The sequence below is a fragment of the Triticum urartu genome, chromosome 4 (assembly GCF_003073215.2).
Source record: "Triticum urartu cultivar G1812 chromosome 4, Tu2.1, whole genome shotgun sequence".
Lineage (NCBI taxonomy): Eukaryota > Viridiplantae > Streptophyta > Magnoliopsida > Poales > Poaceae > Triticum > Triticum urartu.
In genome coordinates this window covers 525,992,098-526,008,983 of record NC_053025.1, presented here as the reverse complement: position 1 = coordinate 526,008,983, position 16,886 = coordinate 525,992,098, and positions in this window count along the sequence as shown.

Genomic DNA, 16,886 nt, shown 5'->3' with positions numbered 1-16,886 from the left:
TGTGACACTTATAGGAATAGCCCAACGGATTGATTGGAAAGAATAACTTTGAGGTGGTTTCGTACCCTACCATAATCTCTTCGTTTGCTGTCCGCTATTAGTGACTTTGGAGTGACTCTTTGTTGCATGTTGAGGGATAGTTATGTGATCCAATTATGTTATTATTGTTGAGGGAACTTACACTAGCGAAAGTATGAACCCTAGGCCTTGTTTCCTATCATTCCAATACCGTTTACGCTCACTTTTATCATTAGTTACCTTGCTGTTTTTATAATTTCAGATTATAAATACCTTTATCTACTATCCATATACCACTTGTATCACCATCTCTTCGCCGAACTAGTGCACCTATACAATTTACCATTGTATTGGGTGTGTTGGGGACACAAGAGACTCTTTGTTATTTGGTTGCAGGGTTGCTTGGCAGAGACCATCTTCATCCTACGCCTCCTACGGATTGATAAACCTTAGGTCATCCACTTGAGGGAAATTTGCTACTGTCCTACAAACCTTTGCACTTGGACGCCCAACAACGTCTACAAGAAAAAGGTTGTGTAGTAGACATCAGTGGCCCCCTCCGGTGGTTATTTGCTCCAGTATTTCTTATTTATTCCATAAAAACTCCTCATGAAGTTTCATCTCATTTGGAGTTGTGCAGAATAGGTAGCCTGATGTAGCTTTTTCAGGTCCAGATTTCCAGCTGTTGGAATTCTCCCTCTTTGTGTGTACCTTGCATATTATGAGAGAAAAGGCATTAGAATTACTCCAAAAAGAATTATTATGGATAAAAACATTATAAATAATAGTAGGTAAACATGATGCAAAATTGACGTATCAACAGCCTAGCTCGATGAACAGGAAAGGAAAGAGACACGACAGTATACCCAGGTTCGGGCCACCTTGCGATGTAAAACCCTACTCCTGCTTTATGGTGGAATAGCCTCTAGGTGGGCTGTGGATGAACTAGTACAGAGGAAGAATAACCTTAGGAGGTGTGTTCTTGTATGGCTGTGAGCTGGTGAGGGTGTGGATGGTCCGATTCCTTCGTCCCCCGTTTATGGTGGTGGCTAAGCTATATTTATAGTGGCCTTGGTCCTCTTCCCCCAAAATGAAGGCAGGAAGGGATCCCACAACGGCCAAGTTTGAAGGGGGACAAATAGTACATCCTATCCTGATAAAAGGTGGTCTTCGTCTGCAAAGCTTCTGCCCGTGACATTGTGGTGGGCTCGGCGATGACCTCTGTCCTACCATCCTAGCGGTCTTGGTCTTGTAGCACGGGAATGGAAACCTTTGGCTGATTCCTCGGGACTCCGCGCCTGCGCTTTCCTCTTTAGCACCAAATAGGAAACCTGATGTACTACGCCCGCTGGCGCCCGCTTGGCCTTGGTCGTCATGGCTTGCATCACCTTAACCTCACGAGGTGGGCGCCCGCATAGAAATCTCTGCTCCTCAGGAGCCAGCCTAGGGAGGTTGCTCCCTCTGGAGGTCTTGGTGTAGTCCGCATCGCGAGGCTTGGCCCCTCACGAGGGTCTTGTCACTACAAAAAAATACACTTTTGTGATGATACATGTTTGTCACAGTAGGTCACTGTCGGTGTCAAAACCGGCGGATCTCGGGTAGGGGGTCCCGAACTGTGCGTCTAGGCCGGATGGTAACAGGAGGCAAGGGACACAAAGTTTTACCCAGGTTCAGGCCCTCTTGATGGAGGTAAAACCCTACGTCCTGCTTGATTAATATTGATGATATGGGTAGTACAAGAGTAGATCTACCACGAGATCGGAGAGGCTAAACCCTAGAAGCTAGCCTATGGTATGATTGTTGTTCTGTATGTTGTCCTACGGACTAAAACCCTCCGGTTTATATAGACACCGGAGAGGGTTAGGGTTACATAGAGTCGGTTACAATGGTAGGAGATCTACATATCCGTATCGCCAAGCTTGCCTTCCACGCCAAGGAAAGTCCCTTCCGGACACGGGACAAAGTCTTCAATATTGTATCTTCATAGTCCAGGAGTCCGGCTGAAGGTATAGTCCGGCCATCCGGACACTCCCTAATCCAGGACTCCCTCAGTAGCCCCTGAACCAGGCTTCAATGGCGACGAGTCCGGTGCGCAGATTGTCTTCGGCATTGCAAGGCGGGTTCCTCCTCCAAGTACTTCATAGAAGATTTTGAACAGAAAGATAGTGTCTGGCTCTGCAAAATAAGTTTCCACATATTGCCATAGAGAGAATAATATTTACACAAATCTAATCTGCTGACGTATTCCGTAGTGTGACGCACCACGGCCAAGCCTTTATTCGAATCGTTTTATTATCCCACCTCAGCGCGTCATGCGAGGCAGTTTCCTTGGCACGTCTTGTTAAAGCAGAGATCGTGTCCCCTTATTCCGGGATTCTCATCAATACGGGCGTGGGTAACCCAACTGCGCCATTGATTACGACGCTTGGAGATAAGCGAGTTTTACCAGGCTGGTGGGGACACGTAGTTGCGTCCACCCATATAAGGGGATAAGGATCCACCTTTTCACCTACGCCCTCTTCCTCCTTTGCCTATCCATTTTCACGCACTCGAGCTCCAGCGCCCAAGTCCGCACTCCCCACCTCAACCTTCTCCAGCCATGTCCGGAGTGGGAGGCAAGTGGATGGTCTCCTCCGTCATGGAGGGACACATCAAAAAACTGAGGAAGGCCGGATACTTGTCTAACGACATCGCGTACCGGCTTCCCGAAGAGGGGCAGCTCCTCCCCACCCCAAGGCCCCATGAGAGGGTAGTGTTCCTTCCCCACTTCCTCCGCGGACTGGGCTTTCCTATCCACCCATTCATCCGGGGACTCATGTTCTACTACGTCCTGGATTTCCATGATCTGGCCCCGAACTTCATCCTCAACATCTCGGCGTTTATCGTCGTGTGCGAGGCTTTCCTCCACATCCGCCCCCATTTCGGCCTATGGCTCAAGACTTTCAATGTCAAGCCGAAGGTGGTGCGTGGCAACCAGGCGGAGTGCGGAGGCTCCATGGTGGGCAAGATGCCCAACGTCTTATGGCTCGAGGGCTCCTTTGTGGAGACCCTGAAGGGGTGGCAATCGGGGTGGTTTTACATCACCGAGCCGCGCGACCCTGAGTGGGTCGCAGCCCCCGAGTTCCGGTCCGGACCCCCAACGCGGCTCACGTCCTGGAAAGAGACGGGCCTGTCGTGGGGCAACAAAGAAGAGGTGACTGGACTACAAACATGCATCCAAACCCTGGTGAACAAGCAGCTCAAGCTTGTCAACGTAGTCCAGGTTATGCTCATCCACCGGATCCTCCCGTGTCAACAACGGGCCTTCAATCTGTGGGAGTTCAACCCGGCGCAGCACCGAACTCTGAGCAGGCTCTTCGACACGACGTACGATGATGCCTGGAAGGTGCTTTTCAAGGGCGCCGAGGCTCCCGCATCCGCTACCGAGGATCGCGGATTCAGCGCGCAGCGTCACGCTAGCGCGGTAAGTTGTTTGTACCTTTTACAGGGTATTAGTTTTTCATAGTTTAACTCTATGCGGGATCTAAGCTCCCTTACCTTTGCCAGGATTGGCAGGCAAAGTCCGGACAGATCGACTGTCCGGCTCCTTTGCCCGAAGACCCAGTCGATGCCCGCTTGGTGAAGCTACTAGTTCCGGCACCCTATGTGGTGCCGGAGAAGAAGGCCACAAAGAAGGCCATGGGGACTCGAAAAAGTGCCCGGCGCCAGGAGGTGTCGGGTTCATCATCCGACGGCTCCAAGGCGCATTCCTCCCGTGAAGATGAGGAGGAGGAAGAAGAGACCAGACCTCTCCCCCTCCAGCGGGGGGAGAGAAGAAAAGGAAGGCCGCCCTCACTGGGGAGGCCGAAGGGTCCAAGAAGGGGAAAACCCTTTCTCCGGACTACTCCACCGACGCCGACGACGGCGGAGAGGAGTGGCCGCTCAGGGCCAAGCCCCTGGCGAAATCTTAAGTATCCAGATAGCAGAGTAATTCATAGTATTCCTTTATTGCACAACTTTCCCTTATGTCGAATATGATTATGCAGCCCACCCAAAGACCGGCTCGACGCGTCGTCGAGCGGTTCACTAGACTCGTCGGATGTGAATTCGCTTCCGACGGCTACCTCCCCCCGCCCTACGGACGACGCCAAAGTGTTGTCCCAACAGGTTCCAAGCCAGGAGGAGGTGGTCCTGGAGGCGCCGCAAGGCGACCTCCCGGACTCCAGGAGTAAAGGGGATAAAACCCCCCAGGGCTCCAAGTCCGGCTCTAGGCCGGACACTGCTCCGGAACCTTCAAAGGTTCCAGAGTCCGGCGGGCGACCTCCTTCCAAGAGGAGCAAGCCCACCGTGCCGGTGACCCTCGTCCAACCGGAGGCGCCGGACAATCTGTTGGAGGTGCTCAAAGGTGCCTCCATCGACGAGGAGCACCACACCATTATGAGTGCGGTGGTCCAGAAGGTTCAGTCCGCCAAGAGTGGACTGACTGAAGCTTGTGCTAGCCTTTTAACAGGCTTTGAGGTAAGTAAAGAATGTGTAAATAATATTACCGCATAGACAGTAGCCCCTGATGCTTTGTTTGGCGTTCGAGAAGAAAAGCCGAATAGAGGATCAAATAAAATTCGCAGGATTCTAACAAAAAGGAGTCAATATGCGTATGCAGGCTTCTCTGCTGGCGTCCGCCGCACTGACTGTGGAAGTGGACACGCTAAAGCAGAACCTCGAGCAGTCCGAGCAAGAGCTCAGGCGTGCCAAGAAGCAGCTCGAGGACAAGGAAGGTAAGAAATATCTTGTTTAAATATATATATATATATAAAGTGCAATTGCAGAAAATGACAGGATTATCGTGGCTATTGTAGGGGCCACGTCTGAGGTGGCGACCCTTAAGCAAGCGCTGGTCGAGGCCGAGAAGAGGGCGGCCACGGAGCGCACCGAGCGGGAGAAGTATGAGGCCCAGGTTGGCAAGGTGCGGCAAGAGCTCCAGGCTCTCATGAAAAAACATGAGAGTTTGGAGCTTGACTCAAAGATGCGAGCGTCCGAGCTCGCGATGGCTATTGAAAATGCCAAGTCTGCCAAGGCCGAATCCCAGAAGACCCTCCAGGAGTTGGATGCGGTGAAAAAGATAGCGGCGGGTAAGGCATTCTTTATGCAAAGCAAACACATAAACGTGAATTACTTGTTACTTACCCGAATCCAGAGCTCTCCAGGGGCATTCGCAGATCTTCCCCGTAGCGTGTCCGATGCCGCCGCATTCTATCGAACCAAGGAGGGCAGCTCGACAGAGAAGGTGTTCTGGTCTCAGTATGCTGAGGCCGGACACCCCGTGCCCCTGAGCGACCAGCTGAAGCAACTGGTCGAGCTCCACAAGGCGGCCGAACAGGCCATGAAGGGCCTCATAGTTCGGCTGTGGCCTGGAGAGGCTCTGCCTGGGAGCTATTTCGGACTGGTGCGGCGGCTGGTGGGGGCCTGTCCAAGGCTCGAAGTCATCAAGCGCTCCATCTGCATTGAAGGTGCCCGTAGGGCCCTTGCCCGTGCTAAGGTGCACTGGGGCAAGCTGGATGCTGAGAAGCTTGTGAAGGATGGGCCACCGCCGGGGAAAGAGCATCGCAAGCCCGAGAATTATTATAAGGATGTTCTGAAGGGTGCCTGCCTTATGGCGGATGAATGTTCCAGGGATGTAATTTTTGAGTAAAACTCGCTTGTTTTGTCCTGTGCGCTGAAAACTTGTTCATATGCGCTAAGCAATGCTGTTGGAATTTAAAATATTACCTTCTGTGCGGCTGTTTATCAATTCTGAGAGATGGCGAGTCGTCGGCTTCTGCCCCCGTGCCGCTAGTGCTGGGGTGTTCGGGGATAAACCTGAGCGCTCTTTTTCCCATGTTTGGGTCCTTCGAGGGAGGCGCTCAGCACAACGAACAAGACAATCGGACTATAATGCGTGAACACTCTCACTTAGCCATAGAATTCTATAATTTTAAATTTCGGCGAAGCCCCTGGTATTCGGAAGACCGAGTTCGGGGCGCTATCCACGCCTTGGCCGGACAGAACCGACTCCTCGCTCTAAGCGGCATAAGTCTTTAGGGACTCGAAAAACCTCTCGAACAACGACCAACTCTCGCTTCATCATGACAGTCAGTTTTAGCTTTCTCTACTGAGGTGCTCGACCCAGCTCAACTGGGGCACAATCGCAGTAGTTCTCCTAGTGCTACCTTAGCCGACATAGCGGAACGTAAGGCACCAAAACATAGGAGCTGGGTAAACCCAACTATTGACCCAAGACATGATTCGGAGCCGATGCATATAATGCTATAAGTTCGGGGTGCCGCACTTGTTAAAGTGTTCGGACTTCTCACACCATATTGAGGGGTACTAAAGCCCCTGGCGTATTTTGGCCGTACCAAAGTGTACGGGTGCAACATGTCGTTAAGGAACATATATTTGTAAAAAAAGAGTAATGCAAAAATAGACAAAAGCTATGCATTGTTTATTAAAAAGGGCTGCGATCAAAGCAGAATGATACAAATAATGCGATAAGCAAAAGGTTGGACTATTTAACATGTCCGTTCCAGGGGCAGGCTGCGGAATGGTATGCGAAATAGGTATACTGCTCGTGATAGAGACCACCTGGGAGTTCCGTAATGCGGCATGGCTTGTCTGCTTCCCTGGTTCTTGCATCGTTTGTGCGGCAATTGAACTACCGAACAGGCCTTCCGAAGAATGGAGTCCTGAAAGTAAGAGAAAATTAAAAAATCGGCAGCCCCTGGTGCGGTTTAAGCCGTGTTTCGGGCGTGCCGTGATGGTGCCCCTCCCCCTGTACCCATGGTATTTCTAGAGCGTAGTTATGTACGCGAAGCACTAGCGTCGCATTTTTGCGAGGGTTGGGGTTGGGGCCGCATTGCTATGCCTGCTCGGAACGTGCCAGGCGGTCTTGTTGTAGGTTACTCCGGGCGCGCTTGACGGTGTCCGGACGTCTAATGGCCGGACTGGAGAACTGCCTGGAGAGGCTGCTTTGTACTTCCGCTGCAAGGGCCGCCATGTGCTCCTCCGTTCGGGGGGAGCGTTCGGTGTTTCCATTGACTGTAATTACTCCTTGAGGGCCTGGCATCTTGAGCTTAAGGTATGCGTAGTGAGGTACCGCGTTGACCTTGGCGAATGCGGTTCGCCCGAGCAGTGCGTGATAGCCACTGCGGAATGGGACTATGTCAAAGATTAACTCCTCGCTTCGGAAATTATCCGAAGATCCGAAGACCACTTCAAGTGTGATTGAGCCTGTACAGTTGTCCTCTACACCTGGTATTACGCCTTTAAAGGTCGTTTTGGTGGGCTTAATCCTCGAGGGATCTATACCCATTTTTCGCACTGTATCCTGGTAAAGCAGGTTCAGGCTGCTGCCGCCGTCCATAAGGACTCTAGTGAGATGAAATCCGTCAATAATTGGGTCTAGAACCAATGCGGCGAATCCGCCATAACGGGTGCTAGTGGGATGGTCCCTTCGATCAAAGGTGATCGGGCAGGAGGACCATGGGTTGAACTTTGGGGCGACTGGCTCTACCGCGTATACGTCCCTTAACGCGCGCTTCCGCTCCCTCTTGGGGATGTGGGTTGCGTATATCATGTTCACCGTCCGCACTTGTGGGGGAAAACCCTTCTGTCCACTGTTGTTCGGCGGCCGGGGCTCTTCGTCGTCATCGCTGTGCAGCCCCTTATCGGTATTTTCGGCATTTAACTTGCCTGCCTGCTTGAACACCCAACAATCCCTGTTGGTGTGATTGGCCGGCTTTTCGGGGGTGCCATGTGTCTGGCACAAGCGGTCGAGTATTCGGTCCAAACTGGACGGGCCCCTAGGATTTCTTTTGAATGGCTTTTTCCGCTGACCGGATTTATAGCCTCTGAATCCGGCATTAACTGCCGTATCCTCAGCATTGTCGTCGTTAATGCAGCGCTTCTGCTTGTTGCGACGCGACCTGCCACTACTGTCCCTGGTATCCGAATTACTAGGGTTCTTGGTCATATTGTTGCTACGAGCAAGCCAGCTGTCTTCTCCCGCGCAAAAGCGGGTCATGAGTGTCGTGAGTGCTGCCATAGATTTCGGCTTTTCCTGTCCAAGGTGCTGGGCAAGCCACTCGTCACGGATATTGTGCTTGAAGGTTTATAGGGCCTTTGCGTCCGGACAGTCGACTATTTGATTTTTCTTTGTGCGGAACCGTGTCTAGAATTGCCTGGCCGATTCCTCTGGCTGCTGAATTACGTGGCTTAGGTCATCGGCGTCTGGTGGTTGCACATAAGTGCCCTGGAAGTTGTCAAGGAATGCGGCTTCCAGGTCCTCGCAACAACTGATTGATCCTGCTGGCAAGCTGTTAAGCCAATGCCGAGCTGGTCCTTTAAGCTTGAGTGGGAGGTATTTGATGGCGTGGAGATCATCGTCGCGGGCCATGTGGATATGAAGGAGATAATCCTCGATCCATACCGCAGGATCTGTTGTGCCATCATATGGTTCGATGTTTACGAGTTTGAAACCCTCGGGGATTTGATGATCCATTACTTCGTCTGTGAAGCATAGTGGGTGTGCGGCGCCTCTGTACTGGGCTATATCACGACGTAGCTCCAATGAGCTTTGTCTACTGTGTTCAGCCCTACCGGATTTGTGTCCGGCGTGACGGTTACCGTCTCGAGTCGTGGGGCGCCCACGCGATCCGTAGATCGATCTTGTTTGCCTTGCCTTGTCCTCCAGCATATCTCGCAGGTCTGGTGCATTTTCCCGTGCCTTGGTACGAGGTGCGGCTTGAGTGGAGGGCCGAGAGGCCTCTCTGTCGCGGCCATGAGGTGGCCGGTCGGCCGTATCAAGTGCTGGTGATGTAGGTTTAAGTGCTTCCTCCTCTAATCGGGGTAGCAGCCTGCGCTTTGGGTAGCTCTTGGAGGGGCGTTCGAGTTTATGCTCTTCGGCCGCAAGGACTTCAGTGCATCTGTCGACTAGCAAATCTTGATCAGCTCTAAGCTGTTGCTGTTTTTTCTCGAGGCTTCTTTCCGTGGCCATAAGCCTGCGTTGAAAATGCTCTTGCTCGATCGGATCCTCTGGCACGACGAATTCGTCGTCGTCGAGGCTTGCCTCGTCTTCGGAGGGAGGCGTATAATTATCGTCCTCGACCTCTCTGTCTGCCGCTCTCTCATGAGGGATGTCTTCTCCATCCTCCTGTGCTGAATCTTGCTGGAGGGGGTTTTCTTCGGCACTCTGCGGAGTATTATTATCTCCCGTGCTGGAATCACCGTATTTTCTTTGGCGGGATTTTGAGCGGCGCCGCTGACGCCGGCGCTTAGGCCGTTTCTTGGAGGGGTCATCCTCCGCTGTTCCATCGCCATCTCCTTCTTTTGGGGTGTCCATCATGTATATGTCATATGACGAGGTGGCTTTCCAGGGCCCAATAGGCACTGGTTCTTCATCGTCTCCTGCGTCGGCGTCCATACAGTCGATGTCTTCGGAGTCGAAGTCGAGCATGTCAGTTAAATCGTCGACAGTGGCTACAAAGTGGGTGGTGGGTGGGCTTTGAATTTCTTCATCGTCCGTATCCCAACCTTGCTGACCGTAGTCCGGCCAGGGCTCTCCTGATAAAGAGAGAGACTTTAGTGTCTTCAAAATATCGCCGAAAGGCGAGTGCTGAAAGATGTCCGCGGCAGTAAACTCCATGATCGGCGCCCAATCGGATTCGATCGGCAGGGGCGCGGAGGGTTCGGAGTCCGGAGAGGAGTCCGGCTCCTTGGAGTCACGAGTCTCGCGGAGTGCGGGGCTGGTGTTCGGCTCGATCGCCGTTGGGATCGCAGCCCCCGAGGCGGCGTCCAACCACCCATCCTCGATCGGCGCAGTTGGCTTCGAATTAAGGGTCGAAGCCGATGCGGGTGCGGCCTCCAGGGCACTGTTCGGCGGCAGAGCTAGATCATGCTCGTCGTGACAGTGCGGCGCGCTCGGCAGTGGCTCGAATCCGTCAAAGATCAAGTCCCCGCGGATGTCAGCCGTGTAGTTTAAACTTCCAAATCTGACCTGACGGCCAGGGGCATAGCTTTTGATCTGCTCCAGATGGCCAAGTGAATTGGCCCGCAGTGCGAAGCCGCCAAAGATGAAGATCTGTCCGGGGAGGAAGGTCTCACCCTGGACTGCATCGCTATTGATGATCGTAGGAGCCATCAAGCCTGACGGCGACGACACAGAGGAACTCTCAATGAAAGCACCAATGTCGGTGTCAAAACCGGCGGATCTCGGGTAGGGGGTCCCGAACTGTGCGTCTAGACCGGATGGTAACAGGAGGCAAGGGACATGAAGTTTTACCCAGGTTCGGGCCCTCTTGATGGAGGTAAAACCCTACGTCCTGCTTGATTAATATTGATGATATGGGTAGTACAAGAGTAGATCTATCACGAGATCGGAGAGGCTAAACCCTAGAAGCTAGCCTATGGTATGATTATTGTTCTGTATGTTGTCCTACGGACTAAAACCCTCTGGTTTATATAGACACCGGAGAGGGTTAGGGTTACATAGAGTCGGTTACAATGGTAGGAGATCTACATATCCGTATCGCCAAGCTTGCCTTCCACACCAAGGAAAGTCTCTTCCGGACACGGGACGAAGTCTTCAATCTTGTATCTTCATAGTCCAGGAGTCCGGCTGAAGGTATAGTCCGGCCATCCGGACACCCCCTAATCCAGGACTCCCTCAGTCACGTTTTTTGTCATGCATGTACATCCATGACGATTTCATGACAAATTCAAGATAGTCATACCCGTGCTGTCGTAGAAGTGTTCCATGACATTACCAAAATTATCGTCACGGAAGTGTCCACTTCCATGACAATAAATCGCGCATCATGGACGTGCTTCGTCAAGGGTGACCGACACATGGCATCCACCGTAACGGAACGCCGTTAAGCTATCAGGTCCGGTTTTGGATCCGATAACCCGCTAACAGCCCAGACCAATGAGGATTTTCCACGTGTAAAATTCTCATTGGCCGGAGGAAACACATGTTGGCTCATTGTTGGGACAGATGCCATCCATTCATTGGACAGGAGGCGCCTATGATAGGCCGACACGTGGCACGACCCAACAGTGGCCCATTCCGGTGAAAAAGGCCGGACCAGTAAAAATTAGCAGGCCGGCCCATATAAGGCCTACTTGTGTCAGCTCCATTTAAGCCCACGACCCATACGAGATGTGCCAATTCGGCCCGTCAACGACCCGTTAAAGATTTGACACCATTGCAACCCATCGTCAGTTCGAGCCCGCTAACAACCCGCTATATATTTGGGCTCAATATCGGCCCGATGTGATTTCGGCCTGTTAACGGCCCATTCAAGGGATGGCCCAATTTTCAGGATGTACATATTTCAGCCTTTTAGCGACCCATTTAAGTGTTGGGCCAATTTCAGGCCCGGTGTGTCTTTCAGCTTGTTGACGACCCATAAATGAGTTGGGCCATTTGTAGTCGGACCTTAGTTTTGGCCTTTTAGCGACCCATTTAAGTGTTGGGCCAATTCCCGGCCCGGTGTGTCTTTCAGCCTGTTGACGGCCCATAAATGATTTGAGCCATTTGTAGTCGGACCTGAGTTCTGGCCTTTTAACGGCCCATGCTCTTCATGGTCCAATACCAGCCCAGTTTCTCTTTCGGCCTACTGATACATCGCCAACGTATCTATAATTTTTGATTGTTCCATGCTATTATATATTCTGTTTTGGATGTTTAATGGCCTTATTTATACACTTTTATATTATTTTTGGGACTAACCTATTAACCGAAGGCCCAACCCAAATTGCTGTTTTTTTTGCCTATTTCAGTGTTTCGCAGAAAAAGAATATCAAACGAAGTCCAAACGGAATGAAACCTTCGGGAGCGTGATTTTTGGAACAAACGTGATCCAGAGGACTTGGAGTGGACGTCAAGCAACCAACGAGGAAGCCACGAGGCAGGGGGGCGCGCCTACCCCCCTAGGCGCGCCCTCCACCCTCGTGGGTCCCTCGTGGCTCCACCGACCTACTTCTTCCTCCTATATATACCTACGTACCCTGAAAACATTAGAGGGCACCACAAAAACCTAATTCCACCACCTCAACCTTCTGTACCCGTGAGATCCCATCTTGGGGCCTTTTCCGGCGCTCCGTCGGAGGGGGCATTGATCATGGAGGGCTTCTACATCAACACCATAGCCTCTTCGATGCTGTGTGAGTAGTTTACCTCAGACCTCCGGGTCCATAGTTATTAGCTAGATGGCTTCTTCTCTCTCTTTGGATCTCAATACAAAGTTCTCCTCGATTCTCTTGGAGATCTATTCGATGTAATCTTCTTTTGCGGTGTGTTTGTCGAGAACCGATGAATTGTGGGTTTATGATCAATATTATCTATGAACAATATTTGAATCTTCTCTGAATTCTTTTATGTATGATTGGTTATCTTTGCAAGTCTCTTTGAATTATCAGTCTGGTTTGGCCTACTAGATTGATCTATCTTGCAATGGAAGAAGTGCTTAGCTTTGGGTTCAATCTTGCGGTGCTCGATCCCAATGACAGTAGGGGAAACACCACGTATTGTATTGTTGCCATCGAGGATAAAAAGATGGGATTTATATCATATTGCATGAGTTTATCCCTCTACATCATGTCATCTTGCTTAAGGCGTTACTCCGTTCTTATGAACTTAATACTCTAGATGCATGCTGGATAGCGGTTGATGTGTGGAGTAATAGTAGTAGATGCAGGCAGGAGTCGGTCTACTTGTCACGGATGTGATGCCTATATACATGATCATACGTAGATATTCTGATAACTATGCTCAATTCTATCAATTGCTCGACAGCAATTTGTTCACCCACTGTAATACTTATGCTATCTTGAGAGAAGTCACTAGTGAAACCTATGGCCCCCGGGTCTATTTTCCATCATACAAGTTTCTAATCTATTTTATTTTGCAATCTTTACTTTCAATTTATATCATAAAAATACCAAAAATATTTATCTTATTATTATTATCTCTATCAGATCTCACTCTTGCAAGTGGCCGTGAAGGGATTGACAACCCCTTTATCGCGTTGGTTGCGAGGTTCTTATTTGTTTGTGTAGGTACGAGGTGACTCACGCGTGGTTTCCTACTGGATTCATACCTTGGTTCTCAAAAACTGAGGGAAATACTTACGCTGCTTTGCCGCATCACCCTTTCCTCTTCAAGGGAAACCCAAAGCATGCTCAAGAGGTAGCAAGAAGAATTTCTGGCGCCGTTGCCGGGGAGATCTATGCCAAGTCAAAGCATACCAAGTACCCATCACAACTCTTACCCTTCGCATTACATTATTTGCCATTTGCCTCTCGTTTTCCTCTCCCCACTTCACCCTTGCCGTTTTATTCACCCTCTTTTCCATTCGCCTCTTTTTTCGCTTGCCTCTTGTTGCTTGTTGCCCTGCCTAGATTTGGTGATCTTCACCTTAAAAGGATGGAAGAGATTGAAAGTAATGTCAGAAGCTTTATGACTTTACAATTTGAGCACAATAATTTCTTTAGAAACGAGCTCAAGGAACAAAAAGGCTTTATGGAGTACATGAATAAGGAACTTGATGACATGTCTAAGGAATTTTATGGTTTGAAATATCAGATTGCTCATTTTGAAAAATTAATAGGTGGAATTTTGGATAAGTAGGCCACCTTAGTTAATAAGATGGCCGCCAAGCCGGAAAGTTTTTATGAGAATAAAGATGAAGATCTAAAAGTTATTGATGTGTCCCCTATTAAATCTTTGTTTTGCAATATGAATCTTGATAATGATGGGACTGGAGATGAGTCAACTTTAGTTAGAAGACGTCCCAATGATTCGGAGTTTTTAGATCTTGATGCAAAAATTGATAAGAGTGGGATTGTATAACAGCCTGGATTTTTGGCCCTTTTCTTTTTCATTTTGATTTATTGGTTTTTGATCTGTTTTTCCTTTTGGAGTGGTTCTGTGGCCTTGTCACCTAGGAAATCATCTTCATTTCCTCTCTCAAGTGGCTCATCATTCTCAAAACCTTGCCAAAGTCATGTCACTCCACTGCTTGACCAAACCCTAATTTCTTTTTCTAGGGAATATTCCTTTTTCTATTAAAGGAATAACCCTATCTGCCCTAGGTTGTGAAGCAACCTATATTTCTGCCCATCCAAAAATTCCCAAATAATTCTCATAATTTCTTTGGGTCATATATTGCTCAAATATTCCCAAACTTTCATGTCCTAGCCCAAGAATAATTCCCCAATAATCATTCTTCCTTTTTGTCCAGAGTGGCACTTTGTGAAGGAAGTGTCATTTATCTTATTTTGTTTGCTCCCAAACTTGTTGGGCATTCTTTTATGTCCACATAATTGCCACATGCCAAAATTAAACCTTATTTGCCTAGCCAATCTTCCTTAGTGATTTTTCAAAGTTTCTGTCAAACAGAAGCCACTGTGAAGGAAGTACTAGCTAGGAGAATCCAAATGAGTTGAAATTTTGCAAGACTCTTCTTCTGCTGATATTATCCCACTCCTACAAATTTCAGCCCCATACAATCATCTATGTGAGCACATGACCAAATCTTTGCTTCCGGTAAAATTTCTAGGTTGTGAAGCAAGTGCATTTTATATTGCTTCAAAAATCCTGATAAATTACCAGATGGTTCTCCTACCCAAATAACTTCTCTCCACCAAATTTGGCACCAGTTTACCTAGCCAATATTTCTCTAGAAGTATTGCAAGATTCTGGTCAGTGAGGATGGTTGTGAAGCAAGTACCATTTTGGTGAGCCCAAGTGGTATGAAACTTTTACAACATCTTTATATGATCAAATCACTAAGCGTTGCCAAATTTCATCTCACGTGGTTACTCTATGTGAGTGAACTATCATGATCTTGATTCTGGACTAAATCTGTAGTTGTGAAGCAACTATGATTTATCTCGGTCCAAATCTTCTCAAAGTTACCAGGGTGGAAGTCCTTCTTACCCTAAACCTCGCAGACAACTCCATTGCTCCCAATCTCCTTCCTGTTGATCAGCAGTGCTCACTCAAGTTTACTGCAGTAAACTTCAGAGGGTGATTACCATTTAACTAGAGCGCTTTTAACCAAACTACCACCGTAGTTGAAACCTACCCTGGAAGAACTTACCCGTAGACAACAATTTCTAGCCCATCTTCCCCGCTACATGCCAGTGCATGCGGTGACCGCGTTAATGGCATCACTGTGCATGCGCTCTGTGTGCAGTGGCCGCGTCTAGTGGCCGTTTGTGCTTCGGCACCTCCTCCTCTCGTCGGCTTCGCGCGCGTGAGTGTGTCCAACAGTTTTACCGCGTCGTCGCCGTCCTCCTGGACCTCTCTCCCTCTCTGTAAAACCCCTCACCGACGCTCGCCCACTGTGCTCCGTTTGGCTCCGAGCTCGTTTCAGCCTCTTCCTCTGCTCTCCGATGTCGCCTACCTCTCCGTGAGCCCTGAATCAATAGCTCATCGTGTTCCCACGCCCTCCCGTGCTCGCTGGCCATCGCCAAAGCCTCGGCCGGACGTGCCCGACGGCACCCGAGCCCATCCCTCTCGCCCGCCTATTTATAGGCCTCCCCTGAGCCGTTCGAGCACACTAGCAGCCTCGCCTCACTCTCCCAGTCCTCCTCGACCACTCCCTTGAGCTCCAAGAGCTACCGAGCCCCAATGGCCACCGTCTCTGTCCTCCACGTTTTCGGCAATGGCGAGCCGCTCCGCCTCTCCTTCCACCACGAGAGCCATCCACCACCACCCTAGAACCTTCCCCGCCCTCATCCTTGCCCTTCGGTGGCCTCTCGCCGTGCTTCCCATCTCTGACCGAAGCAGCCGTCCGCCGCGGTCGAGTTCCTTCCCATCTCCGTCGTCTTCGGCGCCCGAGATTCAGCCCACCCGCCGCGCCTCGGTCCCCCGAGCATGCTGGTGTGCCGAGCGCCGTGGGAGGTGGCCTGTGTCGCTGGCAAAGCTCGTCGGGGCCGGCGCTGCCCCTTTGTCCGCGCGGGATCGTCGGAGGAGGATGAAGGAGCCAGCCGGGCAGGCCCCACCAGCGCACGGGACCCCCTCGTCAGCCACCCGACATTGACCCCGCCCTGCCCACATGGATAAGTGGCCGGCCCCACCCATAAGCCTCACATCTCTGACCAGCCCTGGGCCCGCGTGTTTTAAGTGAAAACGTATTTCTGTCAATACGTTTTCGCCTCTGGAAAACACATTCCCTTTCTTCTTCGGCCCAGAGTACGCTTTCTCTTTCTGAAAGCGCATTTCTCTAAAGACGTTTTCTGTTTTTCTGTCCAGGCCCTGATTGTGAAGTTTTTCTTCGCAAATAAGTCCCTCGCAGAAAACACTTCATATCTTTTTGCCCACAACTCCAAATGAGGTGATTCCAAAGCCCACTTCTTCGTTTCATCGAGCCCGTTCTGTTGGTATCATTTTCACCATGTTTTGACATTCTGAAAACGATATTTTTGCCCAACCCTTATTCATCCCCCTCTGAGAGGGTACGTTTTCCGGTGATTCGTTCCGCGAGCTTCTCGCACTTTCTCCCGGTGATTTCTTCCACCCCAGGCAAGCCACACCCTCCATTTGCATGATTGCAATGCAGTGACATGGTTTATTTATTTGAACTTGTTTAAAATATTGCATTAGCTATGTATGATTTGTTCATGGCATTTCTTGGAGTATTGTTTTGATCTTATTGCCATGATATTGCTTGGAGTTCTAGGACTTATATTTTGATGATTATGTGAATGACTTGTGCCTTTGGATTCTTAGTGGCTAGTATGATTATTTTCATGATGGTATCTGGTATTATTTTGGAGTATTACTTTGGATATCATGTTGCCTTTGGATTCTTAGTGGCTAGTGTTATTTCCATCATGATGCTAGA